We start from the raw sequence: 10,952 nt of genomic DNA, 5'->3' as shown, positions 1-10,952 counted from the left end.
ATGAGCAAATGAAAAAGAAAATACCGTACAGTGAAACCTATCTAAACCGAAATACAGCTGGGGACATAGATTGTGTCGAAAAAGACAGGGAGTTGGATTGCACTAAAACATAGAATAAAATGAAAGGGAATCAATATGAACGTCAGAATTCACAGAAGTATATGATTAGACTTCTTCTGCAGCATACACATCATCGCAACGTCAACTGATTCCTAAAACACCTAATTCAACTTTGCCATGTGATCCCTTAGAAGTTCAAAATTTTTTAGGATATTCAGCGTCTGTTCTGAAAAGTTTTTCTCCTTTCAACAATAAGCGCATGTTTGTCTTTTAATCTCCTTTTGACACAGCATTATTAATGCAAATATACAACTACTGTTAAACGGAGAACAATAGACAAACATACGCTGACTATGTATAAAGTTAGTGAAAATGTGGACGTACTCATTATCGTACGGATATTCAAGAAACCGTGATGCCCCGCCTTTGAAAATAGCTTCGTACTTCGTAAATACATACTTTTATTTAATGTAATTACATAAAGTTGTAGATTAGATGTTGGCTATTCCTACAAATTAAAGAAAAATGCTTGTTTTTAAAGTTTATTTTGTCCCAATTTTCGCATGTCCTTAAGTGCAGTAATCCTTTCTTTTAATCTTGAACATGTATTAAAAAACATACGCATTATGATATCGGAGAAGTAAGATGTATTTCCGTGAAATAGTAAAATTGATTTTGAACATTTCAGGAAGGAAGTTAATAGATATTGGGGGTTAAGAAACTCGTAATACTTTAGTGATTTTCAAGACCTTCTTAGTGTATAAGGTCAATTATAAGGTCAAGAAATTTTTTGTTAAAATTGTTTACATTTTTCTTTGTTTATATTATCTTAATATATTTACTTCTGTAGATAAATATTGCCATTTATGATCGTCATGTTCGCCTTTTCTGCAAAAGCGCATTGTTTGTGTCACCTTTTCAATTTTAAAGTTAATGAATGGATGAAGATATAACACATGTATTGTGATAATGATTTATGCTCGTATAATATGAAAAATACGTATGTAATTCATGTTTAAAGAAGTTATTTTGTTTCTGCCTTATGTACGGATGTACGAAATTGATAATAGATAAGAAAACCTTACTAGTGGTCATAGGTATAGCGAAAGGGGCACTAACATGATTTACCTGTATGTAATCAACACAAGAGATGATGGGAGGCAGAATAACATAACTTAAAATACCGTATTCGTGGAGATAGTATCTCCTTTCAATCTCATTTTCTGAAGGAATCAAATAAGCAAGAAAAAACATTCCGGAAGGAAAACTTGACAGGAATTGGTTAACCCCCTTTCCCGCAGTCACACATTTTAACGCATATACCATTTCCTATTTCTAACGCAAAATCACGCATATACCGTTTCCCCGCAATCACGCATTTTTCACGCACTTTCAAAAGTACATTTAATCTTCAATTTAATGTCAATTCCCTTCTATTTTATACTTGCTAGAATCTCATAAAACAAGAAAAGTTATAATCCACTTAAAATATTACGTCTTAATTATTAACGCTAAACTTTAGGGAAACTTGTACCGTGCTATTAAGTGCTTGCGGAGAAAAGGTAATGTCATATTTCTATGACGTGAACATTAAGTGTATGTTGCGTCACAGTTCAGTAAGTTGTAAAGAGTTAAGATGGGATAGGAGAGGGTTAAGGATATGGTGGTTGTCGTTCCCTTCCTAAACAATGTAATATGTGCTTTGAAATGGCCCATTATTATCGTTTAATTAACTGTTAAGCTAAATATTTATATCGCAAAAGAGCTCTCGTATATTGTCCTAGTGTAATCGTCAACCGTCGATTGTAAAATGTTGAGCGGTTTCAAAAGAAGCTGAAAATGTTCAAATGTTAATGCTATGTTTGCTCTCAAATCAAAAATGAATTAGTTTAAAGTATTGTAATTTGTACTTTTTCACCGTTAGAAAGCCATTTCTCGTTTGTGCGGACTTTCCCACCATTTCTAAAAACAACAACTTTAGTTTTTGATACATTTACATCTAGACCCCACTCATATGTTTTACCTCGTTATAAGACCAATAACTATTTTTCAAGATTAGAAGCGTGTATAGCAGATACTAGTTCATGGATGGCTACTAACCTGTTGAAACATAACCGGGACAAAACGGAGCTAATTGTCTTCTCTTCCAAACACAACGCAGCAAACATTCCACTACACCATCTTAAAGCTGGAGAAAATGACATTTCTGTTGCATTGCTCGTCAAGAACCTTGGTGTTTATTTCGATTCCCATCTGACATTTGAGAGTCATGTGTCATCTATTGTGAAGACATGTTACTTTCATATCAGTAATATTGGACAAATTCGCCATCTAATAACAACGGATGCATGTAAGACTCTTGCCAATGCACAAGTTACATCAAGGGCTCGATTATGCCAAATCTCATCTGTTTGGAATCAACAGGACCACCTTGGACCGCTTACAGAAGGTGCAGAATACTGCGGCAAGATTTGTCTCGAGGACATCAAAACGGAATCATATTTCTCCCGTCCTTGCGGAGCTGCACTGGCTTCCGGTCCAGTATCGACCACAATTTAAGATACTGGTGCTTACCTACTGCACCCTGTTTGGATGTGCCCCTTCATATCTGCAAGAACTTGTTGAAGTTTATAAGCCAGCCCGATCACTAAGATCGGAAACATCAATAAGACTTGTAGTTTCCAAAAGTTCGAACTAATACTTTTGGAGAACGGACTTTTAGTTGGGCTGCCGCCAGTTTATGGAATGAACTTCCAGCATGCATAAAAGTGGCACGAAGTGTGGATTTTTTTTTTTAAGAAATGCTAAAAACACACTTTTTAAGACTGCTTTTTAATCTTTAATTACTATCTTGTATATTTATTTTACTATAATCTTATTGTTAAGCGCCTTAGAGTAATTTTTATTAAATAGGGCGCTCTACAAATGTTTCATATATTATTATTTATTATGTGTATATAATTGTAGCGTATTTAACATGCTTTGCAATTCATTGATTGATTCTGAAAGCAATAGTTTTTCATCTGCATACATTAAAAGATAAATATTTAATAGTTGCAAATTCAGTAGGCGTATTACCTAGCTTGTTTAATGAACTCATTTTCAAGATCATTAACGTATAATACAAACAGCATGGGAGATAAAACTTCTCCTTGTAAAAGACCAACATGACTTACAAAGAAATTAGAAATACGATCAGGAGATTTTACATAGGTTCTAATTCTAGAATACATGGAACAAATGATTTTAAGTAGCTTCCCTTGTATACCGTAATACTTCAATTTTCTATATAATTTTCCCTAATGATAGAGTCAAAGGCCTTCTTATAATCAACAAAACAACAGTAAAATCGTTTCTTAGTTTGGAGTACTTGTGATACAAGACAATTTAGTGCAAATATTGCTTCTGTAGTACCTAAGTCAGTGGATATTGTAGAGTAATGGTTGTACTTAAAAATTCAGTGACCAAGCAACTGCGCTAATAGACTGGATAGTTTAAGGTTGTGAAACCTTTGATGACCATTACATTTAAATCAGTGGTGACATTGGAATCAGACAGATTGATGATGTTTTGTAGAAGACTTGCTTTGCCTCAGCATTATCCTTCTACTGATGTCTAAGCTGGGAAATTGAAACTGATGCTAGCTTATATCAATTAGGGAATCGAACAGTTTGCTTCTATTCGGTATCCATAATTCCTATAATTAAATTCACGAATATCGTCGGATTTAAAATATTTAGAAAAGAATTTCTTGGTATATATTAAATGAAGACTATGTCCACACTGAATTTACAAAATTACTTGAATTTACATAAACATGATTAGAGACTGTTGTAGTGCATGATCATTTAGTTTTTCAATTTCACACTTTAAAAATATTTATTCAGCATGCATTCACATAACGAGTCAACGCAAGAATGAGTTAAGTGTGAATGGGTTAAGTGTGAAGATAAAATATGGAAAAAATCCCCTTTGAGCATATTTTTCGTATTAATAATCTTCACCAGAGGGAAGTGATATTCCGATTTAACTGCTGTCGTTTCAAATATTTAACAAAAATTACGCAGGTGAATTAAGGCTAGGTATAGGCGTTTCTATGCAAATGAGCTAATAAAAATGCCAAAAAAGGTATATCTATTATACAGAGAAAGGTTAATTTCATTTTCTTATACATACTTAGTTCCCAAGGCATGTTATAGCTAATGCATATTATGACGTCATATTATGACGTCATTGTTCTTTAGTACTCAAAGTAATAAAACACATCAACAAATGGCTTTGGCGCAAGGGCATACCCTATTTAATTTAAAGTAAATAATGTATAATACAGCGAAGAATATTCTAAAGATTAATAAAAGTGCTGCACAAATCCTATGCACTTTCTCGTTTGATAAAAATTTGAGGAAACTTACGCTGGACTGTGAATTTTTACCCCGTTTCAACTCAAAGCTTTACAAATAGTAAATAAACAATTGATCTGTCGACATTTGTGCAGCAATATCACAAATCCTTGGAATATTCTGCTTCTAATTAGACACTGTTTCTGTAAAAATAATTAGGGTATGCCCTTGCGCCGGAGTTTTTTTGTTGATGTTCTTTATAACTTTGTGTAGTAGAGAGCAATGACGTCATAATATGACGTCATAATGTGTACTGGCTATCACTTGTCTCGGGTACCAAGTTTGCATTAGAAAATAAGTTTTAACCTTTTCTGTGTAATAAGTTTAGCCCTTATGCGTTTTAATTAGTTCAGTTTCATAGAAAAGTCTATACTTAGCCTTAACTCACTTGCGTATGATTCATAAATTTAATGATTAAGTTACCATAAATATTGGCTTTTATGATTTTTTTTTCATTTAACAAATTTTAAGATGCAACTTTTGGGAATTTCTTAAATAAAAAAAATGGTATTTCACGGGCCTTAAAACAGAATGGAGAGTACTTGAAGAAAGTTGACTTGGGAAAGTGACTTCTTCTATACCCCCCCCCCTCCAAACACACACACTCACGAAGTAGGTTTTTCAAGTTTGGGTAAGTTGCGGACGCTTTTCTCTTTCTTTCCTTCTTTTTTCTTGTCAATACATTTCCCGGTCTGACATATGGAACCTTCCCCCTATCCCCGAAAAGACATCCCGGATCTGCCCCTGATGCAATATTATGTTCCCATAGAGGAAGTGGAGATAATGAGCAGAGCTGCCAGTTATTATGTTCCCATAGAGGAAGTGGAGATAATGAGCAGAGCTGCCAGTTATAGTAACATGTATAAGAAATACTTTTGTTCATCTAACATGTTTCAGTTCTGATTGAAAAAAATATAGAGAAACAAAACATAACATACTTCAAGAAACTGTTCAGGAAACACAAGAGAACATCTGTGGAAAATAATTGGAGCAGTACATATCCATTTTAATTTCGAGTTCTATGTTTTGAACATTGAAATTATTCAAACTTTAGGGGGAAAATTCAAAGCAGGTATCTGAAAGATGTTGACTTAATCTAAAAAAGAACAAGTTAAATTGATGCAAAGCATCAAATCAGCCTCAAAATTATATTTTTAGCATTTAAAAGTAAGATTATAGAAAGATAGAGTCTAAAGAAAAACATCAAAGCAGAAAAAGTATATGAAACAATTTTATAGCAAACTCTATATTTTCTATACTTTAACTTTCAGTGATCAATCTAAAATAAATAAATTCATGGAATTGAAAGTCGGACTGCTTGCGATAAAGGATAGGAATGTGTTTTCGTCAAATTATTTGATTCAAAGAAATGCAACAAATATCTAAATTATTACTCATAAATGTTGGCAAAAAGGACTTACAAACTTCATGTGCTGATACCTTGGATCTTTGTCGCGTGATAATGCCAGTGATGTGTATCACAATAGATGTGGAGTGCAAAAAAAAGCATTGTGTCATTTGCAACTGAAGTGTATTCAAAACAAAGTTCACTTCTGAAAAACTTTCACAATTGATTATTTTAGGCACTGTAATTCATAATACGTTTTGTTTTTATATCTTACGCAGGCCCATGTTGGGCAGTTCATGGAACAACTTTTTTTATATATAAAATTATAAATTAATAAATGTCTCTTGAGATATAAAAAACAAATTAAAATGTAACAACAGCCATTTAGATAGTCTGGTTCCCGCCCCCGCCACTCCGTTTTCACTTCGTTTTGGGGACCCCAAAACGAAGTGAAAACGGAGTGGCGGGGACGGGAACCAGACTACCATTTAGATTAAATATTAAACAAATTCTAAAATTTTTATTCATAACCTATCAATGAGGAATTATTCCATCGGAGCATGTGCACATTCTAACACGACCACAAATAGATCGACCGCTTCTCCGGCTTCAATAAATTACCTTAAATATACAAATGTACTGATAAAATGTGTCGATGGCAATGGAAATAAATAGTTTTAGTGGACCACTTTGACTTAGGGGCAGTATTAGCGATATTGTTTTCTTAATTTTTCAAAGTATTAGCTTTACTATTCTTCGATATGCTTTGTCTTAGGACTAACCAGTCTTGAACATTCAGATGGAATATGTCACACATGGGATGTAAGCTAAGAATATGACATTTAAAGCAAATGACATTTCCTTGATGAGAAATAATATTTCTTCTTCCACACATGCTATGTACTAAATACTACCATAAGTGGACAGCAGGTATTTTCCTGATTTATCTCTCTGTTGCATGTACGTTTGAAAAATAGCCATCATATTCTTTCCTATTATACTTTACATTTGTTGTTTACCTAATGTTTACGTTGAGGTATCACTTGCCATTTTTCTATCCACTAGGTTGATCATTTTGTAAATTACCGATAAAATATCATTTGCATGGTATGTTTGGTCTTTTCTTATCAAATATTCATTTTTTCTTCAACTCAAATGTGTCCTTCAAACTTTATTCAAATCATTATGGAATAAAAGAAGTGAATGCAAACATGTTATGAAAAATAGGATCGAATACAACGAGCTGTGAGGTATTTAAGTTAGCAATAACAAACCTTCATACATTTCTGTCTTGATATTCAACCCAGTCAATTCATGGACATTTCATTTAGAGTTTATATCGAAAATGAAAGCGGACAGCACATAACTGTTTTAGAAGGAAAAAAAATAAAGTCTGCATAACAAGTAAACATGCACTGCGAATGTCTTCGTATGAAAAAATATTGATAAGGGTAAGCAAGAGCTTTTTTCTTTATCTTTTCCTCTTTTATAAGATCAAGTTTATTTTATCACACTTTTTTTTATTCACACCAACTTCTCACATATCCTTTTTCCTTTATCTCCCTTCCTAAGAAAACCTTAAATTAAAAGGTTGTCAGCACCTTCACTGACTTAAAAGAGTGGATTATTGTCAGCTTTCTGGCTGATTCAAATAAATGTATTCAAAATAAATTTGCAGAAATGTTCTTTGTTTTGATATGTTAAAATTTCAAAATCTTTAACTTTTCTTTTCTTTTTAGTTCTTACAATTATATAATTTATTAAAATGCTTTTCACATATCGGTGAATTAAAAAGTATGACCAACAAATTTATTTTTTTTTCAAAATCAACTAACCATAACATATTTTTCACTTGTGTAATCATACTGTATATGCATTCGAGTTAAAATTCCTGAAGTGGCAATAGGATACACAATTGCATAAACAAGTTTCAGAATTTTTATTAGTAAAACTTTATTTGAAGAAAGAAAATATTACTACATCCTAAAAGAATTTCTAAAATACACGTACATAATCAAAAGAAATTATAGTTTTATGCTTCAAAATGATGTCAGGGATATAAATAATTTGATCTAAACCTTGATTCAGTTTCTTCTCTTGTATATGTGAGAGAAATTGGCTTTTTGGTTGTCATTTTACATAATTTTTTTTTTTAAATTCTGGTTTGAAAAGTTGTAATATGAAAGAAATATGATACAATAAATTCCCCAAAAATTACTTTTGTCCATTCAAGTCAATTCTTTAAATCAAAGCCAAAAAAGAATTTTGATATACAAGTTCTCTTGCAAAAAATATTACATTTTGAAGTGATCCTATTTTACCTTATTTGTTGCACTTCTGACATCTGATTTGTATTTTATTAAACATTGTTTTAAAATCATAAAAGACAAAAACTCATTCAAAATTTGTAAATCAGTACGTCGTTTTGATATTTTTTTATCATTTACGGCAAGTTTTTCATATTTTTTCGAGTTTAAAATATGATAATGTATATGTGTAATATACATTTGAAAATATATCTTTTGTGAAGAAAACTATTCTGTAACTTGACTGTAAAGTGTCCAAACATTTTCTGTAATTTATTGATAGACATAATGATTTGAACTACAAACACAAAAATTCATAAAGTGTGGGCAACATCAAGTGGTAACAAAAATGTGCAATATTTCTAGTCCAATACTTCAAGGTTAAAACACATTAAAGTATTAAACTTGGTTTTATATCTTGAATTATTCCCTATGTATGTCAAAAAACTAGCTTAACATATATTTAGAAGATAAAATTATATTTTATCGTATATTTTCCTTCACAGGACAAACACTGTAAGCAATTGAGGTCAACCATAAACATTCTACTCATTTTTCTTTATATTTATTATTATCCCCTCGCAACGGAGTTGGGGGGGGGGGGGATATAGTAACGCAATTGTGTGTGTGGATGTGTTAGTTAGTCCTGTGCGAAACGGAAGTGACGTAATTTGCACCGGGATCGAATGTTGCCTTATATATATATATATATATATATATATATATATATATATATATATATATATATATATATATATATATATATATATATATATATATATATATAATTTATTCATCTATTGTATGATCTTCTCATATTCCAATCACATAAATAAAACTGAATAAGAGGATAACAAAATATAACATACAGTATTTTGCTTTTCCAAATGTAAATTATCATGAGTTGTGTGCAATCGGTTCGATTTTTTTTTACATCAAATTTAGCTATGAAGCTTGAATTACCTTCGCACAGTAATTACATGTAGCTTGCCTACGTACAGTGAAATCGCCAATTACGGGTTTTCTTAGTTTCTATTCATTCGAATGTATTTTATGCCATATTGTTTAAAATGAAGCACGGAAAAATTAATAAACACACAGGTCAAGAATTGATTTTTCTGTCTGTAATCAGTAACAGAAAATCAACATTAACGTTTTTGTTCACTGCAGCAAGGCAAAAGTTGTAGTTAAACAATAATAGCTCCAAAGTATAGCACTTGCATTTAGTTATAACTCAGAAATGATTCATAATGATCACTTCTCAAATAAATTTACACTGATTAATAAATCAAACTGTAGCAGCGGTCCACATACATGATATGACATGGAATATATTAAAACTCAACATGCTCAATATTCAAAACCTAGTGTCAAATTTTTATTACTTAGAGTTACAAAAGTATTCTCCAAGGAAAATATAAAAAGTAAAATTGTGTTTCCCTTGCAAAAAAATTTAAATAGAATAATATAAAATAAAATTTAACGAAGTTGGAGACGATATAGTAACCCTATCGCGTGTGTGTGTGTTGAGGCTGGAGGGGGGGGGGGGGGGGGGGTGCGTAACAAAAGATGAGCAAGTAATAATCCATACCAGGATTAATATGCTCTTTGGCGAGGGGATGCCCCGCTTTGCAGTGCCCTTGTTCATATTTGATCTGAAATAATTCTAACATTTTTGTTGCACTCTTGACTAAGAGCATGCAAGTTTTTAAAGTAGAATTGTAGAGCATAAATTACATCAGAACGTGTTCTGTTGTTTCAATGAAGTTGAGGTGGAACTACTTGTATTTTATAACAGTTTTTCAGTATGTGTTTTTTAATTTCATGAAAAAAAGTCAAAGAAAAGAGAAAAACACCTCTTGATCAAATTGAAAAAGAAACAGATTTTAATAATAAAACTGGCAATAATTTAGTAATAAATTATTAAAGTAGATCATTATTGATTAAAGAATATTTATTAGTATGAATAGAAGTCTTTTCATCATATAACTTGGATCTGTAAAAAAAAATGTTTTGCACTCTTGACCATAGAAATCTAGATTTGAAACACAGACAGACTCTGTAATTTATAAATCTATTTGGTAAAAATGTTCTTTATGTCTTTAATTTAAAAAAAAAGAAACCAGAGAGTCATATATTGATAAAAGTTTTTTCCATGCTGGGGAGCAAAACATCAAATATTGCACTCCTGACATAATTGGGTATGCACAGATACTTGACATTCATTTATGCTGCTTGTGATTCATATACTAGTAACATTTTTAAATTTTAAATTGTAAACCAGTTATTGTATTCTTTCTTGACTAAATTGTCGTACAGATTTTTAAAACCAATGTTTTTTTGGCAACATTACATTGTTTCTGTTGCACTCCTGACATGGTATAACCTTTTTTTTCAGCATCAGCCAGGACCACAACTTTGTCAAACAAAAGATGCTACAGTCTAAATTTAAAGCTCAATACTATGAATATTATCAGGAAAGTCTTTATTTCCAACATAAACCATATTTATTTATTTTACAGATCTTTAAAAAAAAATTAAAATAATAAAAAATAAAATTAAAAAATGAATTTTCAAAATGTCACAGAAAGGTGTAGCACTCCTGACATTTTTAGCATCATTTTTGGGCCTAACTTTTTTGCAACTTTAGATATTAATGCGATATTTGGCGGGTTTTTAGCCTATATCAAAATACATATACTGAGATATATTCCATGCCTGTATTTTTTGTGCAGGTTGATAACTATGTCTCTGATCATTTTTTTTTTAAATTCACCAATATACTAAGAATTATGAACATATAACTTATTTCACATTTTCCCACAAAGTCTCATAAGA

The sequence above is a fragment of the Saccostrea echinata genome, unplaced genomic scaffold (assembly GCF_033153115.1).
Source record: "Saccostrea echinata isolate AGI-Se365-2 ecotype Australia unplaced genomic scaffold, CSIRO_AGI_Sech_v1 ptg000086l, whole genome shotgun sequence".
Taxonomy (NCBI): Eukaryota; Metazoa; Mollusca; class Bivalvia; order Ostreida; family Ostreidae; genus Saccostrea; species Saccostrea echinata.
This window is presented reverse-complemented; position numbering follows the sequence as displayed.